Below are 21,358 nucleotides of genomic sequence, written 5' to 3'. Positions count from 1 at the left end.
TGTCTGCTACTATTGGGGTGTGGCTCCTTTGGCAAACCACCTAACCTCTCAGAGTTAGATTAAATAATTATCATGATCCCTTCAAGTTCTACATTTTAGAATTCTTGCAAGAAACTGTAACTATTTTTTATAGATCAATCATTTTTAAGTCTCTCAGTGAATGAACATTAATACTTAGACATTTCAGAATGTATATGGTCTGAGGGCAACTGAAATCAGGGACTCACCCAGACTCCATATTAGGTTTTTCTGAAAGTTTTTTCAAAGCTTATATTTATTTATTTGACAGACAGAGAGATCACAAGTAGACAGAGAGGCAGACAGAGAGGGAGAAGCAGGCTCTTGCTGAGCAAAGATATGGGCCTCGATCCTAGGACTCTGATATCATGACCCGAGCTGAAGACAGAGGCTTAAACCACTAAGCCACCCAGGCACCCCTGATTTTATGAATTGTTAAAATAAGTAACTGATGGGCAATGAATCCAGGGCGCACTGTGTTAGAGAGAAGGAGGAAAAAAAAATACAGCTCCGCAATCCTCTTGGAATAATCCTGATTCCTTAATCTCCTTGTTCCAGTCTTGATTTGAAAAGATAATCAGCATGCAGACCACAGAATATCAGTATGTTATGGGGAGGGGAGAAAACAGAGGTGAAGAATGGGTATTTATGTTGGGTCAAACTGCAGTGCTCTCCAAATGATTTAGACCTATTCTGTCTAATAATGTGGGCACTAGCCATGTGACTATTGAGCATTTGAAATGAGGCCAGTATAAACTGAAATGAGCTTTAAGTGTGAAATGTACACTGATGTTTGAGCACTTACTATTAAAAAAAGATCAATGTAAAATATCTAGATGGTTTTTATAGTAATTACACGTTGAAATGATTATATTTTGGATAAAATATATTAATTCTACTTTTTTTTCCTTTTTAAAATGTGTCTATTAGAACATTTAAGGTTGCATATGTGGTTCACATTGTATTTCTGCTGGACATTGTTTGTTCAGACATATGCTGACCTTTTATGAACCCTGAAAGATTTATGTTCCTCACTGCATAGCCAAGAACCCAAGACTGAGATTATAGGATAGAAATGGAAGTAGAGGAAACAGGGAGGCAGAATGGATGGTAAAAAAAAATTAGCACTGTGCCAAGAGCTATAGGTTTGTCATTTTTCTGTTGTTCCCCAAACATCTCCTCTCTCTTACTAGGTTTACTTTCTATTTTATTTTATTTATTTTATTTTATTTGACAGAGAGAGAAAGACAGCGAGAGAGGGAACACAAGCAGGGGGAGTGGGAGAGGGAGAAGCAGGCTTCCTGCTGAGCAGGAAGCCCAACGTGGGGCTTGATGGACCCTGGGATCATGACCTGAGCTGAAGGCAGACACTTAACAACTGAGCCACCCAGGCGCCCCTACCTATTTCTTTTTTTTTTTTAACTAAAGATATTTTTGATTTATAGACATGAGTATGTCTTTATCTCCCTCCTCTTCCCTTCAGAGCAGGGAAACTAGCAAATCATGGAAGACCCACAGAGACCACCAGCATAAAGTGAGCTTCCAAAACAGACATGTCCTGATTACCATGACAGACACTGGCAGTTACCTAACAATTTCCATACCTCCTTTTCAACAGTACCCAGTTTTGGTCAGGTATTTAACCTACTGGATTATTTACTTTTTATTATTCATTTGTCTAAGATACCTATTTACAGAAAAGTCTGAATGATTAATAAGCCTATTACAAGATGCTTAATACCAGAAATAGTAAGAGATACTTGAATTTTTTTTTAAAGATTTTATTTATTCATTCGAAAGATAGAGATCACAAGCAGGCTCCCTGCTGAGCAGAGAGCCCGATGCGGTGCTAGATCCCAGAACCCTGGGATCATGGCCTGAGCCAAAGGCAGAGGCTTTAACCCACTGAGTCACCCAGACATCCTGAGATATTTGAATTAAACAAAAAGTGAGATGCCTTTCAAATTCATCATATTGAAATCATTTAAAACTATGGTAGCAGTAAATGTGAGCAAGGATGTAGAGCCATGGATAATGTCATAAACTGCTGGTGGAAGCATACACTGGTACAACATAGTAGGATAATTCGACAATATATAGTGTAGTAAACACTGAATATACTTTAACCTAGTAATTGCTCTTCTAACTACTTATCCAGGACACATGGAGAAGGATGTTCACACAGCAATATTTGCAATAGTCTAATAAATATAAAATGTGGTATATACATAATGCAACTTGATACAGCAATTAAAATAATGAACTGGGGGGGTGATGTATTAATATTTACAAATCACTTCAATATACTAGTGATTGAAGAGAACAGTTGGAAACTGATACATGCAATACCAGTTATGTAAAATTGGAAGATACACAAAACAATGTATTATTTACCAATCCATGTCTAGTATGTATCTGATAATATATGATAAAACAAATTCAGAATAATTCTTACCTTGAGAGAGAGAGGGATCAGGGAAAAATACAGAGAGCCTTCAATTTATATGTAGTTTCACTTCCTTTAAGGTGGGGAGCAAATATGATAAAATGGGCTAAGTAAAGACAAGCTATTTTTAACCTCTGTTTGGCTAAATAAAAAGTAATCACTGGGGTACCTGGGTGGCTCAGTGGGTTAAAGCCCCTGCCTTCAGCTCAGGTCATAATTCCAGAGTCCTGGGATCAAGCCTCGCATCAGGCTCTCTGCTCAGCAGGGAACCTGCTTCCTCCTCTCTCTCTCTCTGCCTGCCTCTCTGCCTACTTGTGATCTCTCTCTCTTTCTCTCTCTCTCTCTCTCTGTTAAATAAATAAATAAAATCTTTTTAAAAAAGAAAAAAGTAATCACCAATTTCTCTGTCATGTATTCATTTATTCATGTGACAAGTAAATCATGTTTGAGTCCCTACTGGGTGCTAAGGGCTGGGGATGTTAAAAAAGGAGAAGAGCACTGGTGAGGGATTGAGAGCAGCAGTGGGGCATAGAGCGCAGGCAGTCAGTCCTGTGTGGTGCCGTGGGTAGGGAGGAGCTCAGGGAAGCCCTCCTAAAGAATCAGTCCCCAGAGCGGAGCTTCAGTAATAAGAAAGAGTTAGGGAAGAAAGGGAATAGAAGCAGTGAGCCTTGGCACTTGGGGAAAAGAAATCCCAGCATGTGTTTCATCAGGGAGGGTGCACAATCAGACTGTCCTGTCTGTGACAGGACAGAACAGACTGGAAAAGGAGGACAAGCCAAAGCAACCAAGCAAGCTTAGAAGTCATCAGTTTTGGATGACAACCTGAACTGGAGCGCTGGCACTGTAGGGAGATCAAAGGGCATATGGGCGCAGAGAATAGTTTAGATGAATCAGTATTTGGAGATAAATGGATGTTAACGGATGATGACAAAATGAGAGGAGTCAGGACTCCCAGGTTTCTCAAAATCAATCTCTGTCTTTGCAGAGATAGCACTTAAGGAAGTCAAATGTAATCATGTATGGAACTAATCTGGCCTCAGAATCAAGTGAAGCAGGCTCCCCACCACACACTCCTGCCCTTACACGAAGGCAATGCATTATGAAGAGCCATGAGTATCCCTGAAATCTGTTACTTCTACCTCAGTCACTTTCTAAAACATGACGGTAAATGCCTGGTAAGCCTTCCTTACTACACACCAGTGATGGGCTTTATGGAATTTTCTGAATATATCTGATGTCGCAGAAGGGGAAAGAAATCCAAGACACGGAGTGAGTGAAGACCATTAAATATAAACGGCAGAGAAGTTTAGCTCCAAGTGTCCTTAGCAAACTCTACTGGAAAGTCTTCCCATTCTCTTTGGGAAAATGAAAGAACGACAAGTAGTTTTTGAAGGGAGATCATAAAATCCTCATAGTAAGATATTACATAAATCAGATATTTGCATTTCCAACATGCATGTTTGTTAGCTTGATTGGTTCCTTACAAAAAAAGGAAGGGGGAGATATTAAACTTGGGAAAATATTTAAATGCAATATCCAAATCAAATGTGAACACTTGGCCACTGCTCTCCTTTGGAGATTTTTCAGTTTATTTATCTAAGGTTTGAATGTAAGGTTTCATCGACCGCTGAGTTGTGACTTGTTAAAGGGTTTTACCTTTAGAATCTGTGCTCCATGAAACCCTCCAACCACTCTCTACCAGAGACATAATATTATACAGAGCAGCCTTGTGTTGATTTTTTTCCAACCATCATACATTTTGGGCCAAGAACCACACACTAGGAAAAGCAAACCTCCCCAGTGCATCACCCAGAGTATTATTTTTTAATGTTCCACATTATATGAAAGAGAAAAATGTCTTCATTGTAACTGAATACATATAGGAAAAAAATACGAAGCCTTCTGAACGGACAAACATCAAGTGAATTCTAGCAGGACCAGGAGGAGCCTTAAAGAAGAGACTGAAGCCAGCACCTCCCACTCCCCCCACCCCCCACCCCCATCCCCTCAGCTCTCCTTAACCTTTGATTTCTCTTTCCTATTCCTTCCCAGTAAGAGCAATGATGAGGGCCTGTTCTTGCTTGAGAACTGAAATTGGAACTGTTTTGTCTATAGTGGAGGGAACTGTGGAGATGTGGACCCATCTGTTAGAGAGAGAATGCTCTTTACATTGTGAAGGTTTTATAAGCTAAAATGGTAGAGGAGACCCCAGTCAAAATCAACTGATGAATCTCTAAGAGTTGAAAGAGCAAAAAGTGTTCAATGGGCAGGTGTTTACGGTTGCCCCACTACGAGCTATCAGTTTGCACATCTGGGATAAACCTTGGACCAAACCATTCACAGTACATGTCTACAGCATTCAAACCACCCAAGGCACTTTTCACTGCCCAACAAATTTTGCCACCCAATAAAATTAGGCACTGTGAAGTTACGTATTTGCTTTGCCACCTCTCAGTTTATCTACTCCCGATTTGTGATAACCCGCTAAAATAACAGGGATAACAATGAAACATTTGGAGAACTGAGGTTCCCCCTCCCGTCTCTGGGTAGAGCATTTCTCACCAGCCTCTGCGTTTCAGTCTCTTTGTCTTTCTTAAAGCCATTAAAATTAAGCTGGATCTCATCACGGCACCTGTGCCAACACTAGCATTGGGTTTGCTTCTCCCCACTTCTGTCTGGGAGCAGGGACCAAAGCGGAGGGCAGTTTGTCCACCAGAGACCTGGTGGAGCTCTGGACTGGCACACTGCTGCTCTGGGCTTCCTGCAGATGGCATCGTCCAAATGCCTACACAGAGGCCCCCGGACACCGGGTCAGATATCTCTGTGCAGAGAAAGCGATCGGTGGAGAACTAAGAGTAAGACTGGCCTAGAGCCTCATATCTCTCAGCAAACAAACACGCAAGAAGTAAGAACTTACAAATATCTCTGCATCCTCTTTATCTGTGCTACCTCATCTGCAGAGACAATGTTGTAGTTCCATACTTAACACAGGTGTGAGAAAAGGCAGATGCAAGATGAATATTGTATTTATAAGGAAAACAAGTCTTTGCTTCATCCCACAACTAGAAGATCCGAGCGATCATCTCAGGCCTAGATGATACAGTGAATGGCTCAGGGACCACTGCGCATGGTCATGGCATAATGTGTCACCGACTTGTCAAGTGTCCCCAACTTTTTCTGGGCATCTATACAAGCCTCAGCATTCCATGTCAGCACGCTGCAGGGTCAGAACCGTATTTTCACACTGTATCATTGGAACGGGCCAGAAGTAGGTGTTCTGCACCTGACTCTTGCTTGTTGGCACCTCCCTGCCAAATGTTACTCATTTTCCCATCTTTCAGGTGTCTGCTGTCTAACCAAGAAGACAAGCTCATCAACCCCTTCGTTCAGAGCTGACAGGAGCTTAAAATGTTAGTCTTGTTCAGACACTGGTGCTGGAAAAGCTGTATTCATCACCCTTCTCAAAGAAAGAGACCCCTGGTGGAGGCTGGGGGTGGGAGTGGGGGGAGGGGCAGAACATCAGCCTAAGACTGGTTTTAATAGATACATCCAGAGTCTCCTAAACTAGCAGAATCAAGAGAGGTCAGAGTTCATTTGAAGCAAGAGTGAGAATGGGGGACTAGACCATCAAGCTCCAGGTCACTCTCTCACGGAGCTACCTATCTTCCTTAGAGTTTCTGTTATCCAGCCATTTCACTCATCTTGTGGCTGTCATCTGCACAGCTCCCAGGTTCACATCCCTAATCATGGAATAGACTGTCCCCAGGCCATTCTCTTCTCCACTCCAAGTCCTGCTGTCATCCTGCACAGCTTCCACAATTGTATGTTGGGTGAGGAGCACTTCCATCAACCCACTCGCAGAACTTCTCATTTCCTCAAACCAACAATCTTCACCTCTACTCCACCCCAGCTTCCCACTCTCACAGACACCTCCCAGGCTCCTTCATGACTCAGGATTCCTCCACCCAGGAATGCATGAGCACACCTGAGGCCTCAGCTATCTCACCATCCTCATTCCTGTGTAACTGCTCTTCCATCTGGGGCCTTCAAAGCCTCCTCTTCTCTCTTCTCCTTGACCACCACCCTCTTCATAGCTTTGTCTCCTTCTCTGCTCTCAGAGATTTCCTAACATTACTTCAGACAGAATCCTCACAGTCCTTCTGCGCCTGCCCTCTGCTTTGGCTCAATCTCATTACTGACTTTTTTGTTTCTATACATAGAATGCTAAGTACTATTGTAAACACACACACACACACACACACACACACACACACACACACACACTCTCACAAACACACATGTGTACAGACTGAGTCCATGAGAAATGTATCATCTGAATTCACTTGAGTCCAGCAGCCTACAGTGCAACCCCTGCCCATGATCTCTTTGCCATCTGTGTTCTTTGGTCCATCTCTTCTCAGCTTTCTCAAAACCAAGACTTCACCCTCTGCTGTCATTTTGTCCTCTTCGTCTTCACTGTTTTCTTCTTGGGAGCCTATAAGCAGACTCTCCACCACATTATAGATTTTTTAAAACGCTCTCCCTGCTTCATGTCAGCTTCTAGTTATTTTCCTCCTCTCTGTCCTAGCTTTTATAGGCAGGTCCTCAAAAGAATAGTCTAATAGACCAACGTACTCACTGGTTAGTCACTCTTCAAGTCGCTGCCATCTGGCTTGTCCACATGACACCACTGAAAGAGCTCTGAAAAAAAGAATTAAAACTTTCAAATGTCACCTTGCAGAATTTGATAATATCAACTTTTCCTTCTTAGGCTTTCCTGTCCACTGATGTCTCTGGCCTCCTTCTTCCAGTGATCTTTTTGTTCCTCTTTTGTTGTACAATTCTTAAATGATGCTGTTTCTAAGGGAATAGCAAGGATCCAAATCCATGACTTCTTAGCTCTGTGACCTTGAAAGGTTTCCTAAACCACCCCAAGCTTTGATTTACTCAGCTGTAAAATGAGAATAATAACAGCACCTACCTCTAGGGGTTATCGTGAAGGTTAAGTGAATTCACACACGGAATGTGCTTACAATAGTTTCTGTCAAATAGCAAATAGTAAATATTAGCTGTGGTGGTGGTGGTGGTGGTGGTGGTGATCATGATGATGTGCTTGGCATTCTTGCCCCTCCCGTCCATAGCTCATATAGGAAGGTCTCACTTCCTTTGCTACTACAAATACTTGTATCTGATGATTCCTCTCAAGCTCATTATGTTAAATACTAAACTTGTTTCATTTCTTCCTAAAATTTACTCCTTCTCTACTGAAGGGAATCTCAATGAATCACACCATTATCATTTATTCATTCTTTCAAGAAACACTTATCGGGTATCTGCTTCATACCAGGTGTTCTCTTCACTGGGGACAGAGATGAAGGGCAAGTCCCTGCTCTCGGAAGTAATAAATGAGTGAACACATAAGTGTTCTCTCAGAGAGTAAAGAGGTTTATGAAGAAAATAAAGAAAGTAACTTGGCAAAGGTGAAAGACATTTTTTTCTTAGAAAGGATAGCCAAGGGTAGAAGAAATGACATTTGACTGGAGAGGTGCCGAAGCCAGGATGCCAATGGGTAAGTTCTGACATTTTCGTTTTCTTAACTCTCAGGTCAGCTCTCCACTTTCTTTTCTTCTTGCTGCTGTTTCTGGCCCCCATTTTTCTCACATCAGGTATTTTCGGAATCCCGAGAATCCCGAGATTCTAGAATGTCAAGGTGTGCACAATGAAATCATGATTCTTAACTTAGGTTAGCACATTCAAAGTGCATTCCATGGAAAATTCCCCTGGGATCTGTAGTCAGATAACTTTGAGAAACATTGGGTAAAGTTATATAGATTTCCTTACAGCAGGACTCATCAGAGCATTTAATACGCTAAGACACATTATGAATTTCTGAGGTGGGATAATAGTGGCATAATAGAAATCACTATTTCTAATAGAAATCACTAATTTTTTTAAAGATTCTAATAGAAATAGAAATCACTACTTCCCAAATGGACCACAGAACCCTTTGTAAAGGAGCATCTCATAGCACTAGTGGGTCATAAGACAAACTCTGGGAAATGCTCAATTAAATGTATATTAAGCATCTACTTCACTAATATAGATCAGCCTCCAAGAAAAATCCATATCATTCTCCTATTAAACTCTTACTATTTTATCAATATTTTTGCTGAAAATGTACAAACTAGTTAATCTGATTTCTTCCTGAAGACTAAACCCATACCCCAGATTGCTGACAACAGCAGTTCCCCACATCTATCTCTTAGCAAATGTGGCCTTTAAAGGTACTAATCCTTTTCTAATTCAGCTCTCTCTGGAAATATCTCATTAGAGACTTAAGAGTGCTGTCTCTTCTTAAAAGACACACTTCTCAGACACAATTTGTGAAAAATTTGTCACATCCTCAGATTTTAAACAGTGAGATACTAATTATAACTAACATCCATTGGATATTTTATTACTTTATCAAATGATCACAGCAACCCTATGAAATACAGTATTATTGCTACCATTTTATAGCTCAGCAAACTGAGAGAGGCTAAGTAACGAACTAGTAGGAAATGACTGAGCTGGGTTTTTTTTTTTTTAACTTTTTTTTTTTTTTTTTTAGTTTTTATTTATTTGACAGACAGAGATCACAAGTAGGCAGAGAGAGAGAGAGAGAGAGAGAGAGAGGAGGAAGCAGGCTCCCTGCTGAGCAGAGAGCCCGATGCGGGACTCGATCCCAGGGTCCTGGGATCATGACCTGAGCCGAAGGCAGAGGCTTTAACCCACTGAGCCACCCAGGCGCCCTGAGCTGGGGTTTGAAGCTGGTTCTGGAGACTGCGCCCTTCCTTGCCCACCACACTGACTGTCTTCTGAAGGGAAAGCTAATGAGCTCTTTAGGAATACATCTAAATGCAGACAGCTGTTGGCACGGTCTCTGTTTCCCGAGTCTCTGCCATGTAGGTGTTGACTGGGGCCAATGAACAGTCTCTGATATACTGGTACTGAGCGTTTTCTCATCCCCCAGGAAGAAGCTGAGCAAAGCTTATAAAGTTCAACTGCATGTTCTCATCCAACACTCTCAACTGCCTCGTCCCATGTTTAGAGCTTGGCCAGACGCAGAGCACACTGAGCCAAGCTTTCTTCTCTTTAATTGCTAAACGCATGTTTATTTGAAAGCAGACTTAATCCATGTATTTCTGATTATCCATCAGAACTCATTAAAATGAGGTCCTGAAAAAAGCCTGTTTGATGTTCAAAAAATAATCTGAAGGCATTGCTCTTGTGCAAAGGAAGCTGGACTTTGCTGAAAGTGAACTGCCCTAAATTCTGAAAGACCAGTATGGTCTGATGTTTTATGAGATATTTAAACCTCTTTACTGTACACTTGGCCCAAACTTCATCCCCCCTCTCTTTTTTCTTACCCACAATCCATGCTTTTAGTTATTTAGCGTGTGATGGGATTTCTGTCATCGGGGATGAGAACACTGCTAAAAATATTCTGTGTAACTAGTAGCAATAAAAACGTGTTATTTCCTTCATATGCCAATCCAAGGTTTCCACTTTCACGGCAGATAATTGTTCTTTGAAGTCCCTTTTACCTCCCTTGCTTAATATTATTTTTTCATCCTGGTTAAAACTATCAACTAGTTAATCAACAAATATGAATATAATAAAGTATTAGACTTGTAGGATATTTTTTAAAGTAAAGAAAAATCCATTAACTTCAATTGAAGTTTCCACTCACATACACATACACAGTACATATGTATATTTATTCCTGGACCTCAGTATTTTTTTCGTATTAAAAAAACTAACAATATGATCTCGCTCTTTGAGATCCAACTTTAAAATTCTCTGATTCAGTCAAACATTTTGTAAGGCACATATTGCATGGAGCACTGGGTGTGGTGCATAAACAATGAATTTTAGAACACTGAAAAAAAATTAAATTAGATTTAAAAAATATTTTATAAGATATTACTATAAAGTGAAGAGATATAAGCCACATCTGAAAATGGCTCTCACATTAAACATTGCAAAAATATTCTATAGATCAAATGTACAGAATGGATTTGGCACAATTACATGATAGGTTTGGGAACAAGAAATTTTGTATAAATCTCTTGCAAGGCTTACAGCATCTACATACATCGTATAAATTTCTATTTATTCTTTCTTCACTAAGAAATTTACATCAAATGCTCTTGAATACAGTAATGCATTTGTTCCTTTAGCCAGTAGGACCTGTTTGGTGGTTTAATTTAATTTAAGGAACATGAGAGTAGAGAGAAGATAGTGCATGCAGGTGTATTCATTTTCTTCCTTCACAGAATAAATGTTTCTTTTAGTTCAGTCATCTGTTGCATGGTGTGGGAAGGAACATGAATCTCTCTCACATCTGGATATCTTTATCCTGATGAAAACTGTAACTGACTTCCTAACCCAAACTCCCACTTGCACAGAGACCCACTGTGCCTATGCGCTTCCTGGCGGTGCCTATTGCTTTGCGGTCCCTGGGGAAGGAAGAGGCCCGACCTCAGAGGGAGAGGAAAGGAACCCACCCTGGAGATGTCCTCATTCAGTGACATCCTAAGTACCCTGGTCCCCAGGTCATGATGACACAGGTCTGGTGTGGCAAGGATGATAAGAAATAGGCAGGACTTTTCTTGTCCAGGCCTCCTTACTCATCAGGGAGATGTGGCTCCCAAACCTTATGGAACACTTATGGGAGCATCAAGTGAAGTCAGGGAGTGAGCAGGGCTCACAAGTGCCCAGATGGAAGCACCTGGGGAATGGGGATGGAAAGGACAAACAGTGCCAATCCAAATGTCTGCAGTCAAAGTCAAAAGCCCCTCCAGGTTGAGCTGTGGTCCCTACTGACATATAGCAGAGTTCTGACTGGGACAAAGAAGGCACTTGCAATCCTCTTTTTTTGTCAAACAATAGGCAAAAACTACCCAACCAGTTCATTAGTTTTTGTTTTTGTTTTTAACATAGCTTTTTTGTCTTCAGTTATGAAAGTAGGATGCTTGTTATGGAAAAGTCTATACATACAGAAAGATGTAAAAATGAATTAAAAATAACTCCTAATCCCACCAAAATGCAGAGACAAGTCTTGTAATGTCTTGGAGTATTTTTCTCCATCATTTCTTCTCTGTGCATTTATTTCACCAAATTGGGATTATGCTCAATATAGAGTTGGGGAACCTGCTTTTTCACTTACCGTAATACGAGCATCATCCCCAGACCATTAAATGGTCTTCAAAACACAATTTGGGATGGCGGCATAGTCGTTTTCTCTAAGGGACCAATGTTGAAATGTTTTTGGCTAGATAAGATCATAGGCCTTTTCTAATAAGTACAAATAGTTCTTAGATTTTATTTTATGTATTATAGTTCCCATTTTCCATTCGAATTTTTCATGGGGTGGGGTGTTAGTCCAAGGATTGATTCTGCTGGTTCCTGAAGAACTAAGAAAAGCAGATGTGTAGGCTTTTGGAGATGACACATCTGGGCTCCCCAAATGCGGAATCCACACAGAAGTCATTGTCTCTGAAGGTAAGAAGTAGTAAATGCCGTACCTTGCCCTTTCTTCCTCCCTAACAGGTTCTCTGAATTTCACTTTCTTTCCAGGTTGTTAGGGAATAATGGCTTGTAATGACAAATAGAAGGAATAAATAAAAGAATAATCAGAGAATTTACAAGAACCAAATGTACACTGCTATGCAGAGATGATGACAGACTTCGATTATACTGATTAATAAATATAAACCACAGGAAGATTAAACAGAATTTCTGTACCAGAAACATGAAAGACACAAGAGGAAGAATGTAAGATAAGACATCATAGGGGATGGGCGCCTGGGTGGCTCAGTGGGTTAAGCCTCTGCCTTCGGCTCAGGTGGTGATCTCAGGGTCCTGGGATCAAGTCCCACATCTGGCTCTCTGCTCGGTGGGAAGCCTGCTTCCCCGCCACCCACCCCCCACCCTGTGCCTCTCTGCCTACTTGTGATCTCTCTCTGTCAAATAAATAAATAAAATCTTAAAAAAAAAAAAAAGAAAAAAAGACATCGTAGGGGAGATGAAGAAAGAGAAAAAAAAAAAGTGAGGATCATACTGGCCAAATGAAACTCATGTATGTACTCATGAATGGGAAACTATATATTTAAAAGAAAATCCAATGTGCTTTGGTGAGTGCTGTGAAGTGTGTAAACCTGGCGATTCACAGACCTGTACCCCTGGGGATAAAAATATATGTTTATAAAAAATAAAAAATTTTAAAAAAAGAAAATCCAGAGCATAATTAACACAACATTGATACAGAAAGTTACCTATTGGAAGTAGGAGCTTGTAATAAAGGAGAGTCCCTCAAAGGCCTTTTAAGTGTTAGCAGTGTTGGATTTCCTGACCTGAGAGGCTTCCTTGGAATGGTAATTAATCTGTAAAGGAGCTTATGTTTATGCACCTTTCTGTATGATGTTTATGAGACAAAAATCGAACTAATTTCTAGAGATGCTTGGAAGAGGATGGAATTTGTTTGTGTTTGGGCTAGAGGAGGATAAGTGTTCAGCAGGGGAGTATACAGAACAGAAATAGCCTTTTGTTTAATAAAAGGGAAAAAATGGACAAAGAATTCACATGTAGGAATCAAGGCTGGGACAGACAGAAAGATGCTCTGAGTTTACAATCAGTTACTTAGATAACAAGTAGTAGAGATATTCCACAACAGTGGGAAATATATTCCACAAAATATAAAATTCTTAAGGTTGAGTAAATTAAACTCCTGGTAAAGGTCTTTAAGAATAATAGAAAATGTACATATAGTGTGATGGCTATAATTAATAAGATTGTCCTATATACCTGGAATTTGCTAAGAGAATATCAATCTGAAGTGTTCTCACCACACACTCACACAGCCACAGACAAGGGAACTATGTGATGTGAAGGATGAGTTAATTAACCTGATTATGGTAAATATTTCACAATACATACATATATCAGATAACCATGTTGTACACTTTAAATGTAAAAACATTTGTTAATTCTATCTCAAAAAGGCTAGGAAAAGAAAGAGGCATACAAGAAGTGAGAAAGGGGCAGGACCATGAGGCAAGAACTAATATGTGTGCATGTGCGTATAAATACATTTAAAGTTAGCAGCTATTACTATTGCTCAATCAACTCATTTATCATAATTATTAATCATTACCAGAAGCCTGGGAAGGAGAAAATCTGGGTTGAAGTTCTACCAAACTGCCATGTAATAATTTGATAGTAATTTGATTTAAAAAATGAAAGGGCAGTATGATATAGTCATTACGCTTTTGCCATTGCAGATATATTTCTGAGATCAAATTCTACTTTGCACTCATGGGTTTGTGTGACGCTGGGCAGGATTCTTAACCTGCCTGTACATCGATCTTCTCACTATGAAGTGGGGATTATAGTCCCTACCTTACAGGATTGTTATGCGGATTAAATTAAATAATCCATGTTACTTGCTCAACACAGTGCCCATAAATGTTGGCTGTTATTATTACACTTGTTACTCATAAGTTTCATGAGTCTTAGCTCTGAAGGAAAAACAACAGACTCAACAATGACTAGGGCTCCTGCCTGTTAAAAAATGACAGGATTCTGTCCCTTAGCTGTGGCTTTGATGTGTTAACCTTCCTTGGAATGTCAGAGAGCCAAGAGTGATCAGTAAAGTTGTGCTCACGTGCAAGGAGTTCAGGAAATATGAGGTGAAAATGACTCTCATTATTTTGAGTCCGTGATGACATATCCACCAAGAAGAACCAGAGATAGTGAGCAAGCTGACATCCTTCTCCTGCTGACACCTCCAACAACTCCAACAAACTGACTCAACTCATCTTTCAAAAAATCCTGAGATAATGGAATGCTTGATGTTCCCTTCCCACAAAGGGTCTGCCATGTAATTCTTTACAAATGTATCACTCAAGAAAAAGAAAGCATATATATTTTAATCTGTCTTAGTTTAAGGAAAAGTATAGTTTTGAGTATTGACTTTGGTTACATTTGGTGAGGACGCGCCATAATCCCATTGTACTGAGATGTCCCAGCCCCTTCCAGCCACTGACTTCCCACAGTACCCTGTAGTCATTGCCATTATACTCTTTAAGGGTGGGTCAAAAACTAAATTGGAGATGTTTTTCTGTTCCCTACTCTCTGAAAATACTGTTGAATATTTTTGCGACAATTATGAGTATCTCGTGTCTTAAATCATCCAAAGCTAGACTTTAGTTGAAAAGCTTGCCATCTACCTTTTAGGGTAGAATAGAAGGAAAGTGTTTATATCTTTTACCTAGTCATCCTAACCTCCACCAACCATAAAGAACGGTTTATGTTCTTTTGTTACCCTCATAACAAGTGAGATAGAAAAGCCACAGTGATAAAGATATTCTATAAAATATAATAAAGGATATTTTCATCAGTATGTAAGTGTCTCCTTATTTTTCTAGAATATATGATAAAATTTTCTTCAATAAGACAAGAGAATTTCTTAAATGGTAAAAAATAATTTTTTAAATGAAGGTTATTTCTACTAAATTACTATTCTTCCAGGTAACTTTAAATCTTGATCATTATCCAAAGTCAAAAATACTGTAATTTCATAAATATTCATGCTCATAAAATACAATATATTCTATTAAGACAATTACTTCAATGAAAACTTTGTAGAAGCTAATCCAGAGAGGCACAACTGATATTTTGTAGGTGTTGGATAGAGATTTTGAAGGTTTTTGGTCATATCCCAGTAAAATTTCAAAAGATTCCTAATGAAACCTAACAGGGTGAAAGAGAATCACCCTGACAAAGGACAAGTGTCAGGGAAGGACAATGAAAGCCCTGAAATAAAATCTGCATGAGAAAAGGCTAACCATACTTGAGTAGGAAGGTCAAAGTGGAATGGAAATCCTACATTTGTGGATGACTGGCTTCTAGAACATGTTCCAATACCTAGGAGGGAGCCAGCTTGTACCCTGACAATGTGGCTGTGTACCCAAGAAAGAGCTAGGCCAGTATCATCTCCTCAAACCACTGGTACTGAGGAAAGAATTCACACATCCTCGATGGCCACCACTGGAACAGAAAGGTTGTTTTTGGAATCAGTACTTAGGACTTCACAGGAGGCTGTGGTGCTGTACAGTGTTAAAAGTGGTCTTAAGTACATTTTATGTTGACAGATGGTTGCTACACTCATGGTGAGCATAGCATAATGCATAGATTTGTCAAATCTCTATGTTGTACACTGAAACTAATGTACCATTGTATACCATCTGTATTTCATTTTTTTTTAAAAAGCAGTCTTAGTGGACAATTCCATGACTATCTGGGTTTCTGACTTGAGATCTTCTGCTTTAGTAGCTCCTTTTGAAGCAACTATCTTTAGAGAAAACTGTGAAGTTCATCAACCTCATAGATTCAATGACTTAACTGAAGTTGGAACCAGCACCAAGGCAAGGATGTCTTTAGAAGACTTGAGTTAGTACCCTGATGGATTTTTAGAGATTCCAGGGCAGAGTTTGACAAAGAGACAAACTTCTGCAAAGTCTGTTCACATCCCTGACTGTGAAAAGGGACCACCACATTAGCTAACAGTAAAAGAATACTATAAGGGGAGCCTGGGTGTCTTAGTCAGTTAAGTGTCCACCTTCCGCTCAGGTCTTATCTCAGGGTCCTGGGATTGAGCCCCATGTTGGGCTTCCTGCTCAGCAGGGAGTCTGCTTCTCCCTCTTCCTCTGCCCTTCCCTCTGCTCATTCTCTCTCTCTCTCAAATAAATAAAAACTTAAAAAAAAATTAAAAAACCCAAAAGAACACAAATAAAAAAATATCTGGGAATTTATAATGTTTCTGGCATCACAATGGGAGTCATATTGACTGAGACAGTTTTGCTGAAACTAGTTTTTTTTTAATTTCCTGCTCTCAAGTCAACATAAACAGTATTCAGATTCTTAGTCCAAATATAAATACCTGTTCTTATTTGAAGTGAAAATTTAATCACAAGCTTTTTTTTTTTTTAAGATTTTATTTACTTATGTGACAAACAGAGATCACAAGTAGGCAGAGAGGTAGGCAGAGAGAGAGGGGGCAGCAGGCTCCCTGCTGAGGAAAGAGCCCAATGTGGGGCTCTATCCCAGGACCCTGAGATCGTGACCTGAGCTGAAGGCAGAAGCTCTATCCCAGGACCCTAAGATCATGACCTGAGCTGAAGGCAGAAGCTCAGTGGCACCGCTGAGCCACCCAGGTACCCCTTAATCATGAACTTCTGATTAAAACACTGATCAACCAACAAGATTACATAAATATTTTAAATTTATTTTATGCTGCAGGATAAATATGCTTGAAGTGCAAAAAAATTTTTTTACTAAAAATCAGTTTCTTAAATCTACATTAAATATGGTTTTTCTATAACAGTGCACGGAAAAATAATACTGTGAAAGGAAACTGTAACCAAACTTTAGTCAGTCACTGTTACAGTTATTATATTCTGCTGGCACTAAAATCTCTCTATGCCACTGTTCCCCATTTTGTATCTGATTTGTTATGAAAATAAATATGGTTAGACATTAGATTAGATATTATATTTCATTTTATTCCAACATTTCACTTGCATTTTTGAGTGGGCTTTCTAATTTCAAAATTCTTTTTTTTTTTTTTAAAGATTTTATTTATTTATTTGACAGAGATCACAAGTAGGCAGAGAAGCAGGCAGAGAGAGAGGAGGACGCAGGCTCCTGCGGAGCAGAGAGCCCGATGTGGGGCTCGATCCCAGGACCCTGGGGTCATGACCTGAGCTGAAGGCAGAGGCTTTAACCCGCTGAGCCACCCAGGCGCCCCGCTAATTTCAAAATTCTAATTATGTGTTCTCCAAAGTGAAGATTATCTCCCTCTTTAACTCATGAATTAATTTCTCTTAAGGTTAACCTTTATTTTTAGTTTAAATAAAATACATCTCCTTCGCATATTTTTAGAAAGCTAGAGACTGTCCTATTACTGTCCAACATATATACGTTTACATCAAATCCCAGGTAGTGGTGATTCATGAGTTGGTGAAGTTCTACAGAATGACAGCTAGACAGGATTGAGTTTATGCGGTGCATTTAAAGATGCAAAACAGGGAAGAAGGGCTTATTCAGTTCCAGTCCATCAAGTTCATAATAAGCAATTAAATATCTGTAATTAAATCTACATTTACTCAGCAGACCAGAACAGCACATTCAAATCCAGTCTTCAGGGTAAGTAATAAGCTTTTAAAACTACATTCATTAATTCTGATCATAAAGAATGTAACAAAAACAATAAAAACTAAATGTGTGTTTAAGAGATCTGGTGGCATTTAGGGTCTAGACAGGCTTAACTGGACTTCAAAATTAATACGCACCTGCAGAAATAAAATAAACAACACTAAAAATTAATATGCATTTATTTCAGTACTGGGTAAGGGTAGCAATTAATACAGGCAAGAACGGAGTTTAAGAATGAAACACCTGTGGGTATTAAAAATAGTAACATGCCCCTTTAAAATGATTTCTGTTGCTATGAACAATATTTAAGACATGTGGAAGAGGGAGATTTATAATATCATAAAAGTGTGATTGCTGGACTCTAACAACATTCTTGGGTCTCAATAATACCCTTCTTCTACATAAGACAAATAGGATTATGCAGTCTTCCATCAAAAATGATAAATATGAAATAAAAGTTGTTTCTAATTTGAGTAGAAGTACTGCAGATAAATGACTCTAGGAGTTACTGAATTAGGGCCTATCATGCACTTTCTGTTTTCAGAGATGTGAATTAGCAACATACGGTCTAGGAAAAAATGAAAACATGACTCCTGCTTTTATGAAGCTTCCATCTGGAGACCCCAGCCATACTCATAAGAAAGAGAGAAATCACAAAGATGGGCACACACATCCATTCACAAGACGCTTTCATCACATTATTTCACCAGCCCCATGATAATTTGGTGATACAAGAGAAGAGGAGGGTCATTATTGTTACGTGCGGGCTTTTGAGTCTTAAAAAACTGCAGTTCTGTCATAAAATAAGAACATAACTAAAGAATTAAACATTTCATAGGTTCAAGTACAGATATAAGCAGCTGCCAGCAATATCTTAATTACACCTCACAACAATCCTAGAAGACAGAAGGAGAATTATATGCCCAATTTAGAAAGTGGGAAAATAAAGGTTATTAAGCAACTTTCCTGAGGACACACAGTCAATAAGCGACAGAGCCAGGATAAAGTATTTGAACCTCCACCTGACTGACTGAGAACCCATGGTCTCAACCATGACACTAGCCCACCCTCTTCCATTCACCTAGCTCTTTGAATGTGACTGGATACTCGACCTCTTGAGCTTCAGGTTCCCCATGGAGAGCATACAGCTAGTAACATCATGCTCTGGGAATACTGTGTGGATTAAATGGCATGACTTCTGATAATTTCTTGCCCCCAGTAAGTGTTCCATTAAAGGTGGGACTCTATCTCACCCTTCCGTTAGGGTATTTGCCCAAGATGACACAATTAGTCAATGGCCGATCTAGGAACCAAGCCCGTGTCCTCTGTCTCTCTGCTCTCAGACTACCTTAAATCTCCTTCCAAAAAGGGCAGCACTGTGTTCTATCCACAGTAAGCATTTTATACTACTGTTATCACAGTTCCATTGCTTCTACGTCCAAAATCCATGTTACATAATAGATAAACGCAAGCAGCTCCCATTCCTCAACATTCCCTCAGCTCTCTTCTGAAAGACTCCTTTCTCCCTAAGCTTCAGAACAATCAATGACCATTCCACTTTTTTCATTGTTTTGCGGGGAAGGGGTGAGATGTGCTAACTAAAATAAAACAAAGTGTTCTACAAATAAAGAAAGCCATGGAGCTTAGTCGTATGCATGCGGATTTAAAAACTGTATACAAATAAATCATTAAAACCATAAGACAACCAGCAGACAAAGTGTTATCACTGAAGGAGCAATAAACTTCAATTGACTCGACTTATTCATTGTGAGTCCCTCTTCTTTGGGTATTATTTACTGTTTTAGCATTTTTTATTATTTGAAACAAATTGCTTATGAAAGTATAATTTAACTGTTAAGCTTGTACAAGAGCACAAACGATAGTCAGACAAGCACCATCAGGTAGTAATTTACTGACCAGTCTCAAGGGCTAACAGACATTAAGATGCAGTGAGTGATGTTTTGAAATGCATGAGTTGTCTCTTGATGTCTGAAGACCAGATAATTCAGACTCTTAATAATTACTTGTAAGACTAATCACTTATAATCACAATAATCACTTGCAATAATGTTAATAACAATAATATTGCAGGGTGACAATTCCAGCTCCAACGGTAAAAGAAAGTCATCCTCCTTTGCTGAGGAACAATAGAAATCAGAGGTGAGAACTCACAGTGGATCTTTGAATTATTTATGAGCTCATACATGTCACTCGCATCTGTATGTTAAAAAAAAAAAAAAAACACCCACTAAGTATAATAGCACATTAGTAATGCAAATTACAAAAAGACAGACTTTATTCTGGTTTCATGATGATTTTTGTAATTCAGCATTCTTACCAACAGTGAAGTATCTGCTTTCTATTCTTTACTATTACTAGGATTCATATTGTTTGGCCAGGTCAAAACTTTGGGCATCTTTATTTCACTCATCTCTGATTTATCCATTCTTATCAGCTCCTACTGCACACCAGCAACACTGATTAAATCGCTGTCATAATTTCCCTGAGATGCAATTAGAGTGAAGATGCATCATTTGTACACTTAAAATATGTAGATTTAATAATGCATGCACAAATGAAAGAACGATTTTTTAAAAACCTACTGCAGAAATAGAGAGAAAAAGAATGAAGCGACTGTGTCTAAAATGTTAACAGTGGGGAATTCTTTGTACTATTCTTGCAACTTTTCATTAAGTCTGGAATTATGCCAAAATTAAAAATTAAAAGAAAAAAATACATTGCAAGTCAATTTGTCATTCCACTAAATTAGCTTAAGACACAGAATGAGAAAAAGTAGTACATGAGACTCTGAGCTAGCCTCAGTCGACACGACCCTCAAAATATGAGCATCATGCAGAGTGTAGTTCTAGTGTTTTAAGATACATATTTCTTGTGTAAAACAATATTTAAAAATTTTGCATTCAGGTTTTTATTATCTGCTATGTACTGTACATTTATGCATATAAACCATTTTAAACAGGGTTGTATAACCCCGTACGCTATATTTTAAGGGTGACTTAAGATTTTCAAGAGTGATTTGGCTGTGTGGGATTTTAGCCTTATGTGCTGACTTTAGGTCTTGTCCACAAGTCAGCTGCAACTCTACCGAATTCTCACAAGTACAGAAAGAAGTAACATCAATTAAAAAGTTAAGATCTAGCCTTGATGGCTGCTCTAGAGTCATAAAATCAAGAGAATGAGAATTTGGTTCAGCAATCCTTTCCCCTTTCTGTGCTCTTTGCCCCCTTTTAGTATCTCTGCTATTGCTGGGAAGTTAAACCCTCAGTGTGCCCTGTTGGCACTGGTCACAGAATGAAAGCATCTGAAAAACAAAATGTGCTATGTGTGTCCCAGGAGTGTTTTATTTGGGGAAGGAAATGCTGCCTGGGAAAAGTAACAAACAAAAGTAACAACAACAACAACAAAAGTAACAAACAGAATCTAAGTCCCTTAGTAGGGAAGAAGTCTTCAGGCAGGAACGTTTCCCCTAGCTCTGTGATTATTAATTATGCTGACATGCTTAATCCATTTATTTCTTGACCACTTCAATCTCTACCACCACTGAGTTCAAGTTACATTTACTCTAATGTGCCAGGCTTATTCTAGGGACTCGACACACATTGTAACACAGGACAG

The 21,358-nt window shown here is 39.2% G+C and overlaps 1 long non-coding RNA gene across 1 annotated transcript in view; it reads right to left on the bottom strand.

Annotated features, from left to right (window-relative positions):
- Positions 1–21,358, bottom strand: part of LOC131831402 (uncharacterized) — a 98,148-nt gene that overhangs the window by 39,603 nt on the left and 37,187 nt on the right. The window contains exon 2 of the long non-coding RNA XR_009353636.1: positions 7,104–7,165. This is a non-coding gene — a long non-coding RNA (uncharacterized LOC131831402). The remainder of the gene's footprint in view (positions 1–7,103; positions 7,166–21,358) is intronic.

The sequence above is a fragment of the Mustela lutreola genome, chromosome 5 (assembly GCF_030435805.1).
Source record: "Mustela lutreola isolate mMusLut2 chromosome 5, mMusLut2.pri, whole genome shotgun sequence".
In the NCBI taxonomy this organism is placed as follows: domain Eukaryota; kingdom Metazoa; phylum Chordata; class Mammalia; order Carnivora; family Mustelidae; genus Mustela; species Mustela lutreola.
Note: the sequence above shows the minus strand (reverse complement) of the source record. Positions and strands in the feature narration are given on the sequence as shown.